General features: G+C 47.8%; 1 protein-coding gene and 1 long non-coding RNA gene across 3 annotated transcripts in view; both read left to right on the top strand.

Moving 5' to 3' along the window:
- The window catches only part of Kazn (kazrin, periplakin interacting protein), a 990,282-nt gene that overhangs the window by 545,066 nt on the left and 422,111 nt on the right, over window positions 1–23,105 (top strand). The window lies entirely within an intron of this gene.
- LOC134479045 (uncharacterized) lies at window positions 1,656–9,465 on the top strand. The gene is made up of 2 exons (XR_010052007.1): window positions 1,656–7,013; window positions 9,026–9,465. It is a non-coding gene; the product is annotated as an uncharacterized LOC134479045 (long non-coding RNA).

Raw genomic sequence — 23,105 nt, 5'->3', positions numbered from 1 at the left:
CTAATGAGGTCAACAAAACTGGGTCTTCAGGCGCGTACCACAGGTAACGCCCTCCCAAGAAGCCATGCAGTTCCGCAGGTGTAGGCAGCCGACCCAGACACGCATGCGTAGAGCCTCCTCCTTCCTCAAAGGGAGCTTCCGCAATGTAGGGTCTACTCCCTGCTGATATCCCTAAAAATTCTTGAGCTCTCTTTCACGAGATGATAAAGTAGAAGTCCACTATCTATCTTACACGTCTGCTGCCCCCAAGGACAAATGGAATAGCTACAAATTAAGCACGTTTTCCAAATGGCAAAGACGGAATGGATTCCTGGTGTGATTTATGAGACCGGTGAGTGAAAACGAGCCTTCTTTCCATGGCGGTGATTTGCGGATATGCAGTCAGCTCTTTCCTGGGACATATGAGTGTGTGTCCCCCACATAATCATAGTGATCTAGGCAAGTTCAGCCCCAAAGAGAGGACGGAACTCTTCGATTCGTGTATCCCAGGAAGAGCAGTGTTATGAACGGGCTCCTGGCTCTGGCGTGCTTATCCATATCTGCTGATGAGGCCGGCGACATTGAGTTCCTCACTAGACCCTCCCCACACCTCGTTCTCGCGGAGGGTTTGGGTGTAAGTGAGATGGGTTTAGACAGTGCTTGTGGAGGAGACGTTCTGGTTATCTGCGGCCAAAACTCGCTGCTCTCTGCGGCCAAGGCTTCACGCTCTTACATGTGTCTCTGTTTCCAGCCTGTGAGTTATGAATTCTAATCTCTTCTGATTCTTTTTCTTCTCATGAGGAGAAAAGTATGTGTTTCCCTTTCCTGGGGCTGAAAGGTTAGAAAACCTCATAGTCTCATCTTAACAGATGGTCCCTGCCATGGTGCAGAGCGATTTCGGCTGATGACGGAGCTGTAAAATGAAATTATGGCTCATCTACCATGGCAGCCCCAAAAATCAGAGTTCAAGGCAGAGACCATCGAGGTCATTACTGCCTTCCCAATTCATTACAGAATATTGTGTGGCCCCAATCTAAGGATTGGCAGTGTTGTGAAGAGGAGCTAACACAATGACCCCTTGGGATGAACTTCATCGGAAAGAGAGCCTCTCTGCAGCCACCGGGCATGATCTGACCTTGAAGTGGGAGAGTGTTAGAATGGAGCAAAGCAGAAGCAGCATTGTAAGGAGGCCTCACATTTAAGACAGGCCTTGACAGGAGCAGGTTGAGAGTTCCCTTTAAGGCCCAAGAGAGGCTGAACTAGGAGAGAGAGTACCATGTATATATAGCATGGTGGAGGTCCTGAAGAATGAGATAGATCCTTCTGTTGGGGAGGACTGAGGGGTTTTTAGATCCTTAGAAGTTTCCAGAGGGGTGAGGCTGGCCTGAGGCATTTGGTAGGACCATAAAATTACAACAGGTTTCCTATCAACTCTCTATCCCAAAGAAAGTGAGCTACAAAGGGAGGGGAGGGAGTAAAGGGAGGGAGGGGGAAGAGAGGAAGAGAAAGGAGAGAGGAGAGGAGGGAGGGAAGGAGGGGGAAGGAAGGGGAAGGAGAGAGGAGAGAGAGGGAAGGGGGAGAGAGGGAGAAGAGGGAAGGGAGGGGGGAGGGAGGGAGAGGAGGAGGAGAGGGGAGGGAGGGACGGAAGGAGGGGTCAGTCCATGTGCTAACAGATCAATCAGGGTCTCACGAGCATGTCTCTGAAGGTGGCAGGTGTGTGGTCTGTATCTGGAATATTCACCCAGAGGTTCCTTTCACTTTCGTGAACTCCATAATTTACCAATGCACACAAACAACGATGCTCGCCGTGCAGAACCAGGCGATGTCAGAAAGCCACTGCAAGCTCCATTGCAAAGCTCCCTTTGAAGAGTTCCTTTGACTGGTGAATTTAATCGTTGAGTAGGTTATTGGGAAGGGGTAGAACTGGGGAAGGTGGAGCCTGTTGGAAGGAGTCACTGGAACATATCCGTGGGTCCTAGATCTTGCCTTGGCCCCTTCCTGTTCCTGCTCCATTCTGCTTCCTGTCTGTCCCGATGCCAGGCGCATCGGCCGCCCGACTCCTCCTACCACAACGGACTAAACCATCTGACACCATGAGCCGAGCAAACCCTTCTCACCCTTGTGGTGTCACATTCAGCGTTTTTGTCAGAATGATACAAAAGAAACACACTTCCTGTGCAGTCAGCTTCCTGTTTCCAGCCTGTGGTCAGGTGGCTGTTTTCCTTTGCACTAATAGAGCTTGTGTTAGTGCAAAGCCATAGATACCAGGAGCCAAAGAGCAAAGGGAAAACCAGACGTTCAGGCGGCCCCCAAAATCACCTCTTGGGATATGTAATCAATAATTGACAGCATCCTAAGAAGTCCAATACTCCGAAAGGTATTGTCCCTTCCCAACAGTGCCACCACTGGGACTAAGACTTTAACACAGGGACTATAGGGTCACACTTCTCCCAACCACAGCGCCCACTTACAAACTGTTTCATGTATCGTTGTTTGATGAGGAGTAGAAACTCGTAGCTGACTGGCTGACCTTGGGCCGTCCTTGACATTTCTAAGGCGCACTTATTTCCTCTTTAATTGAGCTTCGTGGCCTGTGTTTCACTGCCCTTTACAAGCACTCGGTCACAAACAACGTGAGTGGATGTCTACAAAAGGAAAACAGCCGCCTGCACTGTGGGCACATCCCAGAAGTGTTTGAAGCCTTGGAGTCAGGAGCACACAATCCAGGAATGGCAGCAGAAACCTTTCAAAGGCTCCATCAGGACTGGGACATGGCTCAGACAGCAAAGGGCTTGCCCTGTGAGTGCGAAGGCCTGAATTTGACCCTCAGAAGCCATGTAAAAAGAAAATCGTAGTGCTACACCCAGTGAGGGAAGCAGACATCTGTGGATGTCTTGGGCTTCCTGGCCAGCGAGCCTAACCTAACTGGTGAGTCCCGGAAAGGCACCTCAAACAAACAAAACGAAGAGGAGGACTGTCAACCAACGATCTACAGCGCCCTCACTAATCTCACCTCCAAAAAGTGCTGGCCCTTCCCAATAATACCACCACTGGGTGATACTGTCCTCTGCCCTCCATACGAACACACATGTGTTTACATGTGAGTCTACGTCAAAGAATGTTAGTTTTGTCCTGGTGAGTAAGGTTTGAAATGGAGAAAGACTCAAGATGTTTGCCAAACCTTTGTTAATCGTTCAAGATTTTGCCTTGACCAATAATGGGGTCCTGACAATACCCTGTTCCTGCCCCTGCCCCTGCCCTTGCCCCTGCCCCTGCCCCTCCCCCTCCCCTGCCTCTGCCCTTCCCCCTCCCCCTCCCCCTGCTCCACTCTGCAGTGTCTGCATGGCATTTTCTCCTGACCTGTAACCTTAACTAATTCCAAAGTGAAACAGGTATGTAGGACGGATCAGTTCCTCGCCTTCTTCCCATGAATAATGGCTCACTGCTACTCTTGGGAAATTATTCCTTCTCATTAAAAAGTGACCTCTACTAAATATGCTGGCATGTGTCTTAAATCCCAGTACTCCAGAGGCAGAGGATGGCAAGTCTTGAGTTCGAGGCCAGAATGTTCTGCAAAGCAAGGTTCCAGGTCAGTCAGGACTACATAGAGAAACCCTGTCTTGAAAAGAACAAAGCAAACCAAAACAAGCGACCTCCATTCCATGGATAGGGTCCCCTTTCGTGTCTCATCATACCACTACACCAGCCCCATTCGGCTGTAGAAACCATCTCGCCCTTGCAGCACTGATTTGGCAATAAACAAATCAAATCACAAGATGATGGTGGGTCACATGACACTCATTTCCCTCTTAGGGTGAGCGCCAGCCACTTACCCAGTATCAGGTCCTTAGATGCTCCTTTACTCTGAGAGTCTCTCACATTAGCTGTGAGGAAATCAAGAGTTACAGAGATGACAACTGCTCCTGAGAGCGATAAATCAAATATGGAATCTGATTATGAGCTGACCAGTTAAATGAAAGGACAGCCCAGGCACCGTTAATAAGAGAATTAATTGTAAGTCTCTCCTCATCTCCATACATTTGGCTGCCTATTAAGATAATGAATCAATTCTCCAAGAATGGGTCTGAAAACACACTCAATCAGACTCGGCCAGAAAAAAAAAATCATTATTTTCCTGACCCCGTGAGATGCATATTTTTACCCAAACAATTTCAAAACGGGCTTTTCAGGGTTTTGAAAAGAGTCCGTGACCTTTCGAGGAGCCCCAGTTGAAATCAGAAGTTTGAAGAGAAAAATCTCATTATAAAGAGAATAATTTGGGAGATGTGACACCCAAGTTTTCTTTTGATTTAAATAATGTCTTCAGTAGAGATTTCTGAGTTGAAGTTGGGGATGGGTGTCGCCTCTCTTCAAGAATTTCCCAGGGGACCTCGGACAGGGTGTAAGCAAAATGCAAACTTTGGGTTTGGGGCTGAGGGTTTTTTTGTAATTATCCAAAAGTATGAAAAGGGATAAAGCAGGTCCCTTGAGGCCAAACAAGAAGGATGTGGAGGTAGGGTGTGTATGTGGGGTATGTATGTATATGTACACATCATATGTGTGTGTATCTATAGGTGTGTGTATATATGTATATATGTGTGCATATAAATAAGCATATGTGTGTGTGTTTATGTAAATGTGTGTACAGGTGTATATATATGTGTATTTGTATAAATATGTACATATGTGTGTAAATATGTGCATATATGTGTATGTCTAAATATGTATATGTGTGCATGTATAAATATACATGTATGTGTATATATGTGCATTTAAACATGTACATGTGTGTATATGTGTGTATGCATGTAAATATGTATGTGTGTGTATATATGTATATGTGTGTGTTATATAGGTGTATATGTAAATATTATATATGTGTGTACATGTGTGTATATATGTATGTAGATGTACGTAAGGTGTGTGTACATATGTATATGTGTGAATATGTACATATGTGTTTATATGTGTGTACATATGTAAATGTGTGTATATGATATATGTGTGTATATGTGTATATATGTATACATGTGTGTATATATGTATGTGTATGTAAATATATGTGTATGTGTATATATGTGTGTGTATATAAACATATATGTATATGTATAGTCATAAGAAATGCAGAAGTGGAGGCTTCTGGTGAAATTCAAAACATGCTATTGTCTTTCTTTTTGCCTGGGAGTGGAAAAGCCCACGTTAGGTTAAAATTCAAGGGCAGAGTCCTATGTTTGAAGCACTTTTCCTTATGTAAGAAAGGAATATTCTGAGAGAAGAATACAAAGAACTTCAGCAAGGTTTTGGGTAACTCCCTGGGAATGTATTTACATAGAGGATAAATTGAGCATGTTCAGGGAACACTTGGTGACTTCCAATACATTGTCATACAACTTCCTAGACACCCAGGCCTTTCGCAGTTCTCTCTGTGACCTCCCAAAGAGTGTCCCACGTGTCACCCTGATGAAAGATCTCAGGTGCAGGCTCAAAGGGACAATGAGACAGACTATTAGAGGTTAAAGTTTATTAGAAGGATTACTCATGCTATGCACAGACAGACAACACCACAGCCAGGGCTCTAAGGAGAATTCAGGCCCAAAAGGTAGGGCTTGGGGTCTCTTCTTATAGGTCTCTGACAGCACAAGCCTGTAGCTGGACTCTTTGATTTCTGATGTGGGGGCAGGGGAGAGTTAGGGAACGGGATGAATGACCACCAGTACCCAGTAGCATGCAAACTCTCTTCCCAGGTGAGAGATCCTGGCACCTGTCCGTCTGTTAGCTAGAGACCCACAAAAGTGGCCTCGGTCGGTGTGTGTCATTCTGTCAGTATCAATGAGAGGGGAAGGGCTGCTGTAGGTTTTGTGGGCTAGTCGCAGTCTGGTCTAGATTCTATCCCTATGCTCAGCTCCATCTATCTGCCACACACACTCAGGTACACACACGGAAGGGTCTCCACTGTCTTTTAGCTTCTAGCCTGCCTTAGAGTTATACCGAATAAACTTGGGACCAAACTGAACACTGAATTCACCTTCCCCACAAACTGCTTCATGACTTTAATTTGTTATGGCTGGTGTCATTTTTTGAGACAGGGTTATGTATAGCCCAGGTTAGCCTCAAATTCAATATATAACAGAAGATGACCTTGAACTCCCGATCTTTCTGCCTCTACTCCCAAGTCTCAAGATTGCACTCATTCCCCCACCAAGCTCAGCTGCTCTGAGCTCTCCCTTACAACCTCATTATTTCTCTTCCAAGTTGCCCCTGGGAAGACCATCAAGTTGCTTCTCCATGGGTCACAAAAGCTCCACCCAGCTAGACGTGTGCCTCTTTCTCGGGGGTTACTATCTGTATTAACCTCACACTGTTTGCAGAGTTAGGTGAAGGAGTGGTCAAAGGCTGCTGTTGGAAAGCGATCTTTCTTCTCCCCCATGTACAACAGCCAGGCGTCCCTAAATGGCTCACCCAGTACAGTGGTTTTCATGGCAACCAGATTGCCCAACATGGACTCTGAGCTTCACCACAGGCCCCCTCTGTGACCTTGAGCCAGCTGCTCAAAGTCTCCACTGCCCACAATGCTTCGTCAGTAAAAGGAGTATAATTGCTCAGTCTGTCCCACCAGATCATTATAAATGATTCTTCCACAGTGTTTAACGTATCTCCTGGTTCTCGTTGCACAGTGAGAACATGTCTGCTAGCATGGGTTGGCATCAGTTGCAGTAACAAAAACAAAAACAAACAAAAAACATATACATGCTCTGTGTCTTAAAAATTCATCCTAAGTAATGTTCACTCTTACTACACGTAGCCCTGAGCTCTGTCCACTGATACCCTCAGGAAACTACAGTAAAGGAACTGTCAGATGTTCATCATGTCAGAGTGAGGGAAAGAGAGAGTGGTAGGTCACAATGGCTCTAGAACATTCCACCAGAAGTCATGTGCATTCCTGGGGTCACAGGATGGCCTTCCATGCCTGGTGGTTTACCCAACCACAGATCACAGATACTCAACAACAAAAACATGTGTCTAATGCAGAACAGGTACAGAATTTTTCTGGCTGGTGTGTGTGTGTGTGTGTTTGTCTGTGTGTGTGTGTGTATGTGTGTGTGTGTGTGTATGCTTGTGACATGTATGTATATATGCATGCATGTATATTCGCACATACATTTGGGAGTCAGAGGATTACCTCAGGTACCGTCCCTCAGATGCCATCACTTTTTGAGTGGGGGACAAACCCTCACTGCTGTACTGGTCTAGAGCTCACAGAGTAGGCTAGAGGGGCTAGCCAGTGAATCCTGGGTTTCTCTTGTCTCCACCTCCCCACCAGTAGGTTGCAAATGTCTGTCACCCTGCCTGGCTTCTTTTATAGGACATCTGGGAATCTAACTCATGTCTTTGTGCTATCCCAGCTCCAACCAAGAGCTTTACCAACTGACCCATCTGTGCCTGCCCTCTTGTCAAAAGCTACAGAGTAGAAGAGTTCTTAGCATTGCAATCATACTGTGTAAGTGTGAAGCACCTACAAATGATCTAAAGGTGGGGTGGTTTAAATACAGAATGGTCCCTATAGGCCATTCTGAATGTTTCGTTCCCACATGGTGGGCTGTTTAGGAAGGATTAGGAGGTGTGGCCTTGTTGAAGGAGGTGTGCCACTGGAGAGTAAGCTTTGAGGTTTCAAAAGCCTTTACCAAGCCCAGTCCTGAGCTCTGCCTGTAACTTGTAGATCACATATGAGCTGCCAGCTACTGCTCCAGCACTATGCCTGCCTTGCTGCCTCCCTGCTCCCCACCGAGATAATAATGGACTAATCCTCTGAAACTATAGTGCTTTATTTTATGAGTTGCTCTGGTCATGGTCTCTCCTTAGCAAGACTTTAAAGGAGCCCTACAGGTTGCATATAGGCTGTATGCAAGTCCTGTATCACCTCAGATAGGACACTTGAGCATCTGAGAACTTCAGCATCAGCCTATGGGTACCAAGAGTGAGTGTGTTTTCATCTACTAAAGCAAGTTGTCCCAAAGAACCGTAGCTCCATTGAGGCATGGAAATAGCATCCTATCAAGGTATTGTGAGAACCAGCACAGGGGTAATTCCAATGTTAGGGAGGCTGAGGTAGAAAGATTGTGTATCTCAGACCTGCCTGAACTGTGTAGTGAGACCATGTCATAGCAAGATGGCTGTCGGGGGGGGGGGCAAGAAACCATTGCGAATGATCATATTATGCTGACTGACGGTATGCTGATGGGATTCCTACACAGCCTTCAGGTTTTCACAAGCATGAATTCCAATGGCAGTGGTGTGAGCCAGGCATGTACCACGGCCAGAGTCACCTCTTGGTTCTCCCCCCACCCCGCCCCCACCACCCTCTGCACCCGATCTCCTCTGCAGGAATGACAGTGACTACACCTCCCATGACAGGTCTAGCCGCTACCTTAGTTTATACTACACACGTGGACAGCCAATGATTTTTGAGTCTGCTAATCCAGAGCTTCAGTCCGGGTGCCTGACAGGTAGAAAGAAAGCTTTTCAGGGAGAAGATGGAAGCCCGTTTGTTTCTTTGCTTTTCTTCCAGAAACACCAGCAACGTAGTGCTTAAGAAAATAACCCCTCCCCAAGTCTTCTGGCCTGTCGCCTAGTTTAATGGGAGGGTCTTTTCTCCCTCCATCCTTTATGGGGGAGGTGAGGGGTGCTGGGATGAGAGAAGAGCCCTTCCCCATTCTAAATGGCTTCCTAAATGTTCTTTGGTGATTTACGTAGGAAATAACTAAAACACACAAGGAAGCCGGTAACTTCTTTGATCTCTCGTGCGGAGAGGACGGGGAGGAAAGGCCTCTTGGAAGACTCTCAGAAGCCACTAAACTGCTTTCTATTGATTTTATACTAAGATACTTTATCACCCTTGTTGCCTTAAAAAGAAATGAAATCTGTGTCAGGGCCTAAATAGACTTTCCTAGAAAAAGCAGCCCCGAGGTCCCCGGGCAAATGCCGGAAGAGATGCTTATCACCTCCACCACATCGACTTTGGGGGACGTTTTTTCTCTTTTTCTAACAGATGCGTCTTTCCTGCCTTAATGCCCCAGAGTCCTCGAAAGCACTGGGACCCGTGTGTCAATTCCTGAGTTCAGACTTTTCAGGGTCTGAAATTTACATCGCAGAGTCCTTTGTTCACTCCCCTTCCTGCACGGCCAGGAAAACACCACTTGGAATGTCTTCAGCTCGAGGGAGTTTGTTGAGCTCAAACAGACCGCAAGCTCAAACCGAACACTTGTAGAATCTCAGAACTGTGATCCGTGTTAAACTCCGGTGTCTTTTCCTGTGCCTGCCTCGTCACGTATGAACCGAAACATCAACGTTTCGTCTGCGGTCCCCGGAGGAAGAGGTGGGGCTATGTAGTTCTTCTTGGCCCTCTACCTGCGTCTATTTCCTGCTTGTATTTGGAAGGTCATCTCTCCTGTTTACAAAATTCAATAAATAGAAACTCCAGCCTTCAAAGCTCATAAATCATTGAGAAAGGGTTCTATGCAAAGAAAGGCCTGGATTCTAGTCTCGACCTTGTCTGTAACAAGCTACATTTCTCAGTAAATCACTCCTAGCTGGAGGGTCAGCACCCCATCAGGGAAGGCCTGGGAATACCTTTCCCTGCTCTGTGAGCAGGTCAGGGTCCGTGAATGGATTACAGAAACCAATACAAGTTCCTTCCCCAGATATGCTTTTTGGTTTTAAGGTTTTTGCATTTTCAGTGGTGTGTGTGTGTGTGTGTGTGTGTGTGTGTGTGTGTGTCCGCGCGCGCGTGCGCGCTCCTGCTCATGTGAGGAAGAACATGTATGTGCATGTGGAGATCAAAAGACAACCTCAAATGTCATTCCTCACACACCTTCGATCTTTTACTTGAAAAGGCATCTCTCACTGGCCTGGATCTATAACAGACAGGCTAGGGTTAGCTAAATCAGGAGCAGCCACGGATTCACCAGTCTCTACCTTCCGTGGCGCTGCTGGATCCAAGTGCACACCCCTGAGCCTGGCCTTCTACAAGGTTCTGAGCAGCCAGTCCAAGGTTCTCATCATTGCGACTCAAGGTGCCTTACCAACTGGGGCATCTCATCAACCAATTAGAATTCATGTTTACAAAAATAGGCGCAACGAACTCTGGAATTCGAACCCATTATACTGAGCATCTGAACCAGGAGAGGGCTCGTGGAGACCTTTCTTCACCCTCACCAAGCCAGGCTATCGTCATCATTGCACACTACCCATGTCTTTGGCCACCTCCCCGGAAGTGCCTCCTACCCGGATTCAGTACTTTGCACCTCCACGAGTCCTTTGGTCATATCTCAACATACACTTACATCCATGGATAGTACACAGTTCCATTTTGCATATCATGGATATACAAGTGGGGCAGATCTACGTGCTTTCCTCTGGGATTTGCTTTTTAGCTCTACATCCTACTAGTCTACAGCACACGGTGGCTACCACATGGCCTGCAGTGTTCTTTCCTTCTCGGGACTGTAGTAATCTACAGTATTTCATGGAGTGGCGACAGTGAGCCCACTTGGGCCCTCTTATGGGTGGCAACGAGGGAGACTCTGACTTTCCAGTGTTTAACAACAGTGCTCTGAGCATTCTTTCCCGATTCCCAGCATGTAGTGTTAGAGCTGGGGCCAGTGGTCTCCGGGGTGCGGCACCAGGATGGGATGGCTGAGTGCTAAGAAACTAGCTACCTCTGTCTTTCTGCTCTCGACTCTTCTCTGTCATCCACCTCCAGTTATGTCTTGGGAAAGCTTTACAGCGTTCTCCGTAACTGGTTTACATAGACTTTGCTCCATCCTTTCGCGTTCCCCATGCAATCATCAAAGCAATTAATTTTACTGACTCCCTTATTTATTTGTTACTTTGAGACACTGGCGCATAGCCCAGCCCCACAGCAACATTGTTGCAACACTGGCCTGAACTCCAAGCCTAACCCCATCTTCCTGCCTCTACCTCCCAAATGCTGAGCTTACGGCTGGCTCGCCCACTGATCTTACAGAAGAGTGTGCATACTGGTCACTTGTTTGCTGTCATCCTTCTTCAGATCCTTGCCAACCTCTTTGTAGATAATCAGACCATCGTGTTGTTTACAAATCCTTCAATGTTGGCTGCTTGTTCGACTCCTCTCTTGTTGCGTTAAATAATTTTTAAAAAGACCTACACCGGACACTGGCAGGCGACATTGCACTGGCGGTCTATTCTCATCTCCACAGACTCTCTGGCCCGGAGCTCCCAAAGTGTCTCCACTGGGACCATAGCGAGTCACTGCCATGCCAGTCCCACACATCCAGCTTCTGTGGCTGACTGGGGTGCTTTGCCACCATACCTTTCTCTGGAACTCAGTTGAGTCACTGTGAAGGAAAACACCACACAAACTTTAGTTTAAAATCAACAGGTCACTCAATCGCTGGGCGCAACTACTAACATCCTAATTAGTAAGCCATACCAAATTAAATCCTCTGGTGGCGGGTCCGCCAGGGCCTCTAGTTCTCCTTCACTGCATCTTCTACCCCAAGCTCTCTCCATGTCCGAAAAACCGCAAGGCCCTCTCTTCAGGTTTCGACCTGAAAGTCCCGCCTACTCCTCGCCCAGTGATTGGTCCCCTGAAAAAGGGACGCGCGTTCTCTCTCTCTCTCTCTCTCTCTCTCTCTCTCTCTCTCTCTCTCCCTCCCTCCCTCCCTCCCTCCCTCCCTCCCTCCCTCCTCCGTCTTTCTCATTAGCGGAATCTAGAATTATTCCCTCTACAGAGGTCTGGCTAAAAATAGCCCATCTTCTGGTCTCCTTGAATCTGGAAGAGGGCAGTGCATGAGAAACAGCTCAGGAGCTAGGCATTGGGCAGGCATTGGTCTGAGTCTCTGGGGATGCTAGCTGTGCGAATGGGGGACTTAAAAGACTAACCCTTATTCTTATCTATAGCAGAGTCACAGGACAGACGGCACTGGTCAGAGACAAATTGTGTTCATCTCTCAACTAATGAACATGTAATCGGTCAGCTTTTATACGACTGTAACAAAACACCGGAGGCAGACTACTTATCAAGAAAGTAGGTTGGTGCAGCTCAATTTTGGGGTGGTTGAGGTTCAAATTGTATAGCTTTACTTCCTTGACTTCTGGTAAGAGTAACAGATGGCATTATATTACAGCAGGAGTATTTAGGAGCCAGGAGCTTCATTTCAACCTAGGAAGCAGAAAATGGAAGGACTAGCCTTGTCTATTTTATAAGAACCTTCTCTTGAGAACACCCAAAGGATTACTTGGAAAATACTTAAATCCCTTCCAAGGATATACACCTCCCCCATTACCCTAACGATCTCTGAAAGGATGGGGCTCAAGAAGAACACTGAAACCCATCACTGGGAATTAAAGAGTTTATTAGAAGAGTTATTAATGTCATGGACAGACAGAGAGAAAACAGCAGGTGGAGACCCTGAGCACAGCACCAAAGACTGACAACACCATGGACAGGGCTCTGAAGTCGATGGGGAAAGTTTCAGAGCATAGGGACTGCATCCAGGCTCTCTGCTTTCCACCCAGGAGGCAAGGAAGGGTGAGGAACAGGAGCATGACCACCATTACCCCTTTTGATATAAACTCACCTCCCAAGTGAGCTATCTTGGCACCTGGGAATCTGGCCTAAACTGCACCTGGAGAGAAGTGTCCCAGGTGTTAAGGCCTGAGCTGCACCTGGAGAGGAGTGCCCCAGGTGCTGTGGCCTAAGCTGCACCTGGAGAGGAGTGCCCCAGGTGCTGTGGCCTAAACTGCACCTGGAGAGGAGTGCCCCAGGTGCTGTGGCCTAAACTGCACCTGGAGAGGAGTGTCCCAGGTGTTAAGCCTGAGCTGCACCTGGAGAGGAGTGCCCCAGGTGCTGTGGCCTAAACTGCACCTGGAGAGGAGTGCCCCAGGTGCTGTGGCCTGAGCTGCACCTGGAGAGGAGTGCCCCAGGTGCCGTGGCCTGAGCTACACCTGGACTGTCATATTACATGCTTATAACCTCCCACCATGCCTCTCGCAATAGTGTGCTTCTGGGGAACAAGCCCCCAACACATGGGGACTCTTGAGGGACTTTAAACCACAGCTACACAACAGCGGTCCCCACACTCAAGGACACACAAATATCACCTCCAGGAAACCCTGAGGGTTTTGTTTGTTTGTATAGTTGCTTTGGTTTGTCCAATACAGAAAGGACACGGTCCTTGCCGCTTCCTTAAACCAAAGGTAACTTCTTCCATGGCCCATAGCTCTTTGGGACTTCATCCCCTATGGCTTGAACGTGTCCTCAAGTCTCTTATTTTGGAAAGTCTGTCTTTCGTGAGTCGTGGATGTACTTTCAGTGTTCTCTGTGAAGGACCGGTCTTTGGAATTCACTTAGTTATGTTAGCTGTTCTGGGGAGTCATGAACAAATATCTACTTACTCCACATGGAGCAGTGAAAACAAACCAGAGGAGCGACCCCACCAAAGACCAACCTGGAAAGCCAGTGACTTTATCTGGCTTAAATGTAGATCATAGGGGAGGGCTTAGTCAAAGGAGTGTGGATGACCACAAAGCAACTGCATAACCTTAAGGTCCCAACACAGGTATAGATCGCTAACCTCATGGGAGCTGCACCGTAGAGATCCCCAGCCACTTCGGTTCATCTTCCGCTTCCTGTATTCTCCGGGAACTTCCCCAGTATCACTTGCACCTGGGGAAACAGAAATAAGTAATGGCCAGAGTCTCAGGTGACAGCCCTTGTGACCCTCTCCTCCCTTGTCCCTCTAGTGTCAACAGCCACATCCCCATTACCACAGACCTAGCTATCATTGCATTGCTCTGCTCAATTGGTTGCCATGGCTACAGGGCCGAGATAATCTCTCTTCCAACATGGCAACGAGATGGCCACATGATGCCCAGAAGGAAATGTTGTGCGATTGTTAAAAATAACAGAAAACAGGAAAAGAGCTGAAGTTGGGACGTTGCATTGCTTTATCTCTGTCTGGGGCAGGTGCGAGGCTGTCCCTGCTCTACGGTAAAATCTAAGCATCTTCATACTGAACTTGCCAACATCAATCACGCCTTTTGGTACCGAGATGGCTCCCATCCTCTGCAAGCATGGCCTCAGCCTGCTTGCCTGGTTTTTGCTTTTTCTTCCTCTCAGGAATTCTCTGTCCCCTTTCGGGCTCAGGGGCATTCGAAAGGACAGTTGTTATATCTTGTCTAACATCTCCAGCTGTTAACTCCCCCCAACCCTCGGTACCTGGGATTTAGGATAATATGACTACTAGCATATGCTATAATCTACTCATCGAGTTCATGGCATGGGACCTCCCCCAGCTTCTAAAGCCTAAAAGAGGGAAGCCCCACACTGTCACTGGCTTGACTTTTCTTCAAAACCCTCGGCATGTTTCTTCTCTATTTCTGATCTCAGGTGACAGAGTTCAAACAAATTTCCTACCCCAAAGTACAATCCTTGAGGCCAGCAAAATTTTAAGTGGGTAAAGGTGCACGCCATCAAATGACCTAAGTTGGAGCCACACAATAGGAGGAAGGCAGCAACTCCAGAATGTTGCCCTCTTGTCTCCACATTGGCACTGTGGGACTTGTGCATGCGTGAAACCCCACATATGCATATATATATATATATGTAACAGGTCACTTTAGTGTTCTTTCCAGCCCTTACACACATTAAATGGAGAACTCTAGAATGATTCATTAGTTCTAAAGTACACACTGTTCTGAGTAGCATGAGAACAGCTCACAGCATTGCCCTGCATCCTGCCCAGGACATCATCCCTCTGTCTGGTGTATCCATACTGTATGCACTACCTACCTGGTAATATCCCCCTCAGTAATATCCCAGTTGTCAGATGAACCATGGCCGTACCACAGTGCATATGTCCAAGGACAGTTTAGTTCACTAACGAATGTCCCCCACAGCACAATGGCAGAGATACTGGCCACTTTTCTGGGTCAAGGAGAAGCCATGAAGAACATTTTTCGTGTGAAAGGTGACACCTTATCACAGGGGCATACACAGGATTCAGTACCGTCTGTGGTTCCAGGAATCCACTGCTGCTATTAGAATTTGTCATCTGTGCATGGGGTGGAGGAGACTACTATATTACCAAAGACATTGGAACAATAAAGACTGTTCCTCAAGAGTGTCTAGGACAATCGACCTGTACAAAGAAGACTGCTCCCCAAGAGCATGTAAGATGTTTGACTGAGGTTTGCTGAACTGAAATCCAATCAGAAAGAAACCTAGGCAGAAGTGTTCCAGGAAGAGGGCTCGGCCAACACAAATGCTCCAGGGATGCACCTGTCGGGAGGACGATGGACTTGGGGGAGGGGGATGTTTTTTAATTTTTCTATTTTGCTTCTTCCCGGGGTGTGAAAGCCAGCCATGGGAACCTCCCACTTCTTCCTACTGAAGGGAGAGGTTAGTTGAGACCTGAGAAACTTTTGAATTGTGATAATTATTTTTAGAACAAGTTAATTAGTATCAGATAAAGCCTGAACAGCCTGTTCCCCCTACACACAGAGACACATAGCACACCTGCGCGTGCACATGCACATGCACAAACACACATGCAAACACATGGTGTCCAAACAAGTGCAAAGACATGTTCATGTACACACAGGCACACACACACAAACACACATGTCCATGCACAAATGCACATATGCACTCACACGAACATGTACTCATGCTTGCACACACACACACAGACACACACACACACACACCCTAATGCATAACAAAGAATACACTCTTGACTCTATCAGGGAATTACAACTAAGGACAGAGTTGTTCTCAGGGGCGAGCTGGGCTCTGGAATAGCACTCTGAGTTACAATGTTTCTTCTTCGCCCTCCAGTCTGAATTCCTTCATCATCTCCTCACAATGACAGAAGGGTCAGGTACTGATGCTCCTCCATGCTGTGTTGCTTTACCCATGGCTGAGTTCAGAGAGGCCTGGATTGGCGATCTACACTGGAGAGAACATCAGGGAGAAGAGACTTTTGTGTCATGCATAGAGAAGGCAGATAGAGATGCATAGAGAAGTCACAAAACCACGAAATGAAGTCCCAGGTGCTGGAACAGCTTGAGCAAAGAAGTAACGAAACTGGGTGCCTGGGTGCAGGACCCAGGATGGTGGGTTTTGGAATCTGGCTGTTTGACATGGTCTCCACTTGGAAGCTTTACAGCATAATAGCCATGGCTCTGGGGCTTGAGAGATAACTCAACAGTAAAGAGTACTTACTATTCCAGAGGACCCAAGTTCAGTGGGGGACTTCGGTGCCCCATTCTTACCAATGGTCAGGACAGTGAAACAGACACTAAAGGGGGAAATAATGAAATTAATACCTCCCAGAATCTACAGAGCAGTTCACAACCACCTGCAACTCCAGGTCCTGGGGATCTGGCGCCCTCTTCTGGCCTTTGCAGACTCCTGCACACACATTGTGCAAATAAGCCAACACAGGCACACACACATACAATTTGATAAGTAAACACGTACATAAATACATGTTTTTAAACTAGGTAGGTAGATAGATAGAGATACACAGACTCACACACACACACACACACACACACACACACACACACACACAGATAAATGTGGATCTGAGTCCTAGGGCGCCTACCAGAATGTCCCGGGAGCACCCGTTGAGACATTCAGGCTCTTGTGTCTAAGGGCAATGCATTAGACCAGGGACACATAGTTAGATAGAAATAGACATGATTTTATTACAAAAGGAAAAGAATTATCAATGTCAGCGGGCTGGTGAGCCAAGGGCTAGTAAACCCCAAAAGCGTTGGGCCACAAGGCACGTGAACCTTTATACAACATTTACAAAGCACTCCTCTCCCCCCGTGTATGTTTACACTGAGCCCTTCTTGAGCACGCTCTGTTACCACAGGCCAAGTGAGGAAGGGCGTCCATTGTTTCTCTGCCAGCTGGGTTCTTTTAGGTATGAGTCTTGACATAGCCCTCAGCTCTAGACTCTAGCATCTTTGTCCTAAGAGAGCAGATCTCTGCTCTGGCTCTCCTCTGACCCTCGGCAGTCAATGTCCAGTGCATCCTCAAGCCAGATGGCTTCCTCCTGGAAGGGGCCAGGATGGCCTTCTTCTGTGGCACCTTTACTGCCAGGATGAATGGACGGAATGATCTCTTAGCTCTATTTGTTCTAGGGCTCCACCAGTACTGATGTACAAGGTGGCTCTGATTCTCTTACCACATGGTGCAGTGCTTGTGTAGAACCTTCATACCATCCCAGGTGACTTCCTGTACCTACGACCTCCGTGCTAGGAACATGTCTGCTCTGCTCTCCCGTTCGGGGTCTGGTGACAAGGAAAGCATCACCATGTTTAATACGGGTTCATTTGGGGGGGAGGATTTGTTTGTTCGTTTTGTTTTCCAACTGTGGTTGGTTGGCTCTGCAGATGTGAGACTCCTGGATGAATGAGGACCACTGTAACTACCAGAAGGTGGTTATCGGGATCTGAGTTCTAAATAGGACGGAGCCAGCAGTGCTATTGTGGTTCATCAGCGGTGTGTAAAGTGTTTACAGAGTCCTCTCCCTCCTTCCCCCTCCTCCCTCCTCCACTCTCGCCCTTCTCCCTTCCTGGCCCCCTCCTCCCTCCTTCCTTCCCTTTTTTTCCACTCCCCATCTTTTCTATCACTTACTTACTCCCTCCACCCACTCCTGCCTGTCCTTATGGAGACCCAATCCTCAGAATCATATGGAAATTCCTCAGCTCTGGGGATGGCCATTCCTTCCCTCTCAGGTCCTGCCCTGGACTCCCCAGCACCTCCTCCCACTCATCGTCCTCTTCAACCAGGGGCCCCCTCCCCTCTCCACCCCCCTTCCCCATCATTTCTGCTACATTCACACTTCTCTGCTCCCCAGAAATATCACTTTACCCAGCAATTGTACCGGTTGTAAATTGAATCGCGAGCAGATCAGCATAAATCTGAACACACATTTGCATTGGTTACATCATGACTAGACAAGCCCGAGGCCCCAGGAGGTCCCGGCTTATAAACCCCACTACCCTTCGGCTGTGTGAACTTGAGACTCACTGCTCAGTCAGAATCCACCAATCCCTCGTCTGCGGGGACCCACACCAACCGCAGATCCCACCCAGGCTTCTAACTGGGATGGACGCTCACTGGTGACACTGGGAAGGACTCGCCTTCCGGTCTTCCTCGCCCTTACCATTACCAAGGAGCCGTTACCGAAGTACAGTTCCCACTTGTAAAGCCTCTTGTGGCTCTCTTGCATGGGAGGAATCAAATTAAACCCCTGAGAGGATTTGGGCTGCCTCTATTTATGTAGCTGGGCTCGGCACAAATCTAATATTCCGTAAAGATGCTAAGCTCTGCGCAATCGGTGTGTGCCTCGCGCCTCGTGCGAAGGCGCTCATAAATACTGCTGCTGCCTGGTTACAATAACAGCAGCAACACTCTGGCAACCGTGTAGTGTCATCTGCTCAGAGTGTCTGTTCCTTTCTAGGTCAAGGCCCTCCGGATGTTGATAACGCCCTGGATTTGATACATGGGTGGCTCGACTGTAGGGAGACTGAGGGAAACCGAGGGAAACGGGCATATAAACCACCCAGCCTGGCCCTCAGGCTCACATTCCAGTGGAGGACAGCACAGCCCTTCACTGCCTGAGCCTAACCGCAGAGTGCATAACAAGGAGGGAGGCGCGGGTGTGCTCACCTAGGGCAGAGAGAAAGAATTAAACCTGCCTGGAGCCCTGCTCGCCGCCCCCCACCCCACCCCGCCCTGCCCCTTGGGATAGAACGCAGCCTGTGTCTCTGCTTATTACAGTTAGGGAAAGTTAAGCCGTTTCTTTGCTTTTTATTCAATGCCACCAATATGTTTGAGTGCCCTTGACCAAGATTTCTAGGACTCGGTTCAAAGCTGAGAACCTGGATTATTCCTTTGGAGCCCCTTCAAGTTAATTTAATTTTTAGACTAGGAGAGACAAGGCTGATTACTTTCAGTCCAACAAATCTAAGCAGGGTGTGTGCGTGCGCGTGCGTGTGTGTGCGTGTGTGTGTGCGTGTGTGTGTGTGTGTGTGTGTGTGTGTGTGTGCGCGCGCGCGCGCGCGCGCGCGCGTACACATGTGCACATGTGCACAGATGTGCACAGAAGGAGGCCAGAGGGCCATCTCAGGTTCTTCCTCGGACACTCTCCACTTTTTCTTTTTAAGACAGGGTCTCTCACTGAACCTGAAACACACGATTCAGCTATCCTGACCTGCCAGCCAGCCCCAAGGGTCTTCTTACCTCTATCTCCTCAACACTGGAATCGTCGTATACATTCTCCTCTGGTCCCGGCTTTGTCATGTGGGCCCCGGGGACTCAAACTCGGACTGTAATGCCTGCACAGTGGTCACTTTGTGCCCCAAGCAGGGCTTCTTTAAATAAGCAGCCCTTCTCTCAGCCTTATGACCACATACCTTGGGAGCTCGTCCTGAAGAGCTTGCTCCTCTGACAGAAAACCTAAGCCAAGAAGTCCCTTCAAACACATGCCAGACCCCAAGAGGGCAGTGTCCAGGCAGAAGTGGGCCAAAAGAGAAAGATAGAACTGTCGCTACCTAAGCCCAGCCTCCGTCTACACATGCCATCTTCCCTTCTGCCCAGGTGCCTGGTCTGTTTTCCAACCACAAAGGGTGCCAACCTAAATTGGTGACTTGGGGTTGCCAGGGAAACAGCTTCCTGTGTTCACTGGTGGAAACTTGTCTCTGGTGCGTAGCGGGTGGGTCTGGGGATCCAGGGCTGTCTACATTCTTGTTGGGAGATCTGCTTCTATCAGAAAAGCTGCAGTCCAGCCCTGAGAGGGCCTCCATGCAAGGTTGGGCTTGAGCATCCTGAGGGTTGGAACCCGACTCAGGGAATGACTGAACAAGACAAAACCAATAATAATCATGAGACCCAAGCAAGAAGAATGGCTCTTTGCAAACTACTTATACTGGGTCAGGCAATGGCATGAATTGTGTAATTTAGTGTTCTGTCAAGGGCGCCAGGCACAGGGCTTCAAGGGAGGTCCAGGAGTGGAAGTCACTGAATGGTACTGTTCTATGGCAATGAGACCTATGGGGAAACCGAGGCCTGGTTTTTCCATGACAAGCTGGAATGTGAATGCATAAACAAACCCTTCCTAATTCCTATGTCAAAACATCTGGGCACAGCAATGTAGCACCAGGAAGATAGAAACAGAAGATTTACTGGGGCTTGGCAGTCACCCATCCCCAGGTACTGGTAAAAGATCTTGTCCCAAACACTAAAGTAGAACCAATTGTTGAAGACGTCTGTTGTCAACTTCTGGTTCACACACACACACACACACACACACACACACACACACACACACACAAGCTCTGCTGGCCTGTTTCACTCCATGCAGAAATAGAGTACTAATCCCATTGAGGACTTGCATTGTACCCTCATATAACCAGGCACACCACCTCTTGTCAGCCCACAGTTCAATTACAAAAGCTGCTGAGGTACACACCCAAGGATACACAGCAGCTCCCATCATAGGAGGAACCATCTTCCATTGGAAAATATCTCAGAGTCTCGCTCCTGCAATAAGGTCAAAAAAGAATATCGGCAGGTGTCCCCCCGGGGTGTTCAACATGTCTTCCCCATACCACCATTCCTCCAAACTCATAATAGGACCTGAAGGATGCAGAGGCTATTCAGAGGAAAGCATCTTGGGTATATGAAGTTAGTACTCGAAGTTTCTAGAAAGACCTGTATATTGGAATCCACATCTCCGTGAGCAGATGATGTGGGAAGACCTAGTCCACCATGAGCAGTGTCATTCCCTAGGCCCCAGGGCCACAGTTGTATGAGAGTGAAGCCAAGCCGATCCCAAGCAACCCAACAAACAACTGAGCTTGCCTTCATTTCACTCTGCTGTTCATTATGCACATGATATGACCAGTGGTTCCAAGCTCGATTGTGAGCTATAATAAACCCTTTCTAAGTAGGTTTTTGCTGTCAGTGTACTTTATCACAAGATCAGAAAGGAAACTAAGATCGTCTCTTGCTGAATCTGGAGCTCCTGGTTTTGGCTAGACTGGCTGCATAGTGGGCTCCAAACCAGAGCCACACAGGAAATCCAGAGCCTGCCCAGCAAGCCACTTCCAAAGCTAAGTTTTGCTTCTGGAAGGTTCTACCACCTTCAGAAACAGCACCCTTACCTGAGGACCAAGTGTTCAAACATCTGAAGCTGTGGGGAACCTTCTTTTGTACTTCCAAACAGTGGCACACTGTGTGGTTGATTAATAATTACATTCCCATATCTGGCCCTGGGGCCTGACATTCAGCAGAGAGCCCTTGACCGGTTGGCTCCAGAATGGGAAACCAACAAGGACTCTAATAATAGGACTTGACCTTCAGAAGCCCCTTCCATTAGAAGCATACAAACATTACAAATTTAGCTGGTTCCGTGGGAGCTGCCAAACCTGATGTCCCAGAGGAAAGCATTCTCCCAGGCCCCAATGCCAGCCTTACCATGACACGCTGATATCACAATGAAAGAACGGAGTTTGAGGTTTGCCAGTGTGAATCAGCATAACCAGTGCACTAATGGCCTTCCCTTAGCCTGGAGGTGTCTGATGGTGGACCATCCCCGCCGACTTCTTCTTTTTTTTTTTTTTTTTTTAGCTGTTGACATTCTTTTTTTTTTAATTTATTTAATACTTAATAATAATTCTTTGGTTTCCGGGCAAACATCCCCCTCCCCCCTCCCCTTCCTTATGGGTGTTCCCCTCCCAACCCTCCCCCCATTGCCGCCCTCCCCCCAACAGTCTAGTTCACTGGGGGTTCAGTCTTAGCAGGACCCAGGGCTTCCCCTTCCACTGGTGCTCTTACTAGGATATTCATTGCTACCTATGGGGTCAGAGTCCAGGGTCAGTCCATGTATAGTCTTTAGGTAGTGGCTTAGTCCCTGGAAGCTCTGGTTGCTTGGCATTGTTGTACATATGGGGTCTCGAGCCCCTTCAAGCTCTTCCAGTTCTTTCTCTGATTCCTTCAACGGGGGTCCTATTCTCAGTTCAGTGGTTTGCTGCTGGCATTCGCCTCTGTATTTGCTGTATTCTGGCTGTGTCTCTCAGGAGCGATCTACATCCGGCTCCTGTCGGTCTGCACTTCTTTGCTTCATCCATCTTGTCTAATTGGGTGGCTGTATATGTATGGGCCACATGTGGGGCAGGCTCTGAATGGGTGTTCCTTCAGTCTCTGTTTTAATCTTTGCCTCTCTCTTCCCTGCCAAGGGTATTCTTGTTCCCCTTTTAGAGAAGGAGTGAAGCATTCACATTTTGATCATCCGTCTTGAGTTTCATTTGTTCTAGGCATCTAGGGTAATTCAAGCATTTGGGCTAATAGCCACTTATCAGTGAGTGCATACCATGTATGTCTTTCTGTGATTGGGTTAGCTCACTCAGGATGATATTTTCCAGTTCCAACCATTTGCCTACGAATTTCATAAAGCCATTGTTTTTGATAGCTGAGTAATATTCCATTGTGTAGATGTACCACACCTCACACCAGTGAGAATGGCTAAGATAAAAAACTCAGGTGACAGCAGATGCTGGCGAGGATGCGGAGAAAGAGGAACACTCCTCCATTGTTGGTGGGATTGCAGACTGGTAAAACTATTCTGGAAATCAGTCTGGAGGTTCCTCAGAAAATTGGACATTGAACTGCCTGAGGATCCAGCTATACCTCTCTTGGGCATATACCCAAAAGATGCCTCAACATATAAAAGAGACACGGGCTCCACTATGTTCATCGCAGCCTTATTTATAATAGCCAGAAGCTGGAAAGAACCCAGATACCCTTCAACAGAGGAATGGATACAGAAAATGTGGTACATCTACACAATGGAATATTACCCCGCCGACTTCTTATGGATGGTTCAATTTTATTAACAGTTCTATTCAGTACCAATTACCAAGAGGACAAGTGTCACTTTGTCACCCTGTTCTGCTAGGTGCTCCAGTAAGGCACCAGGAGCAAAATGCAGAAAGTAAATAGACCAGGCGTCTTAGTCACTAGCATAAATAATGTGTTGGTATCAAGCATGCCCAATCCTCTC

Source organism: Rattus norvegicus, chromosome 5 (genome assembly GCF_036323735.1).
Source record: "Rattus norvegicus strain BN/NHsdMcwi chromosome 5, GRCr8, whole genome shotgun sequence".
Taxonomy (NCBI): domain Eukaryota; kingdom Metazoa; phylum Chordata; class Mammalia; order Rodentia; family Muridae; genus Rattus; species Rattus norvegicus.
The sequence above is the reverse complement of the archived record's forward strand: the minus strand, read 5'-3'. Positions and strand labels throughout refer to the sequence as shown.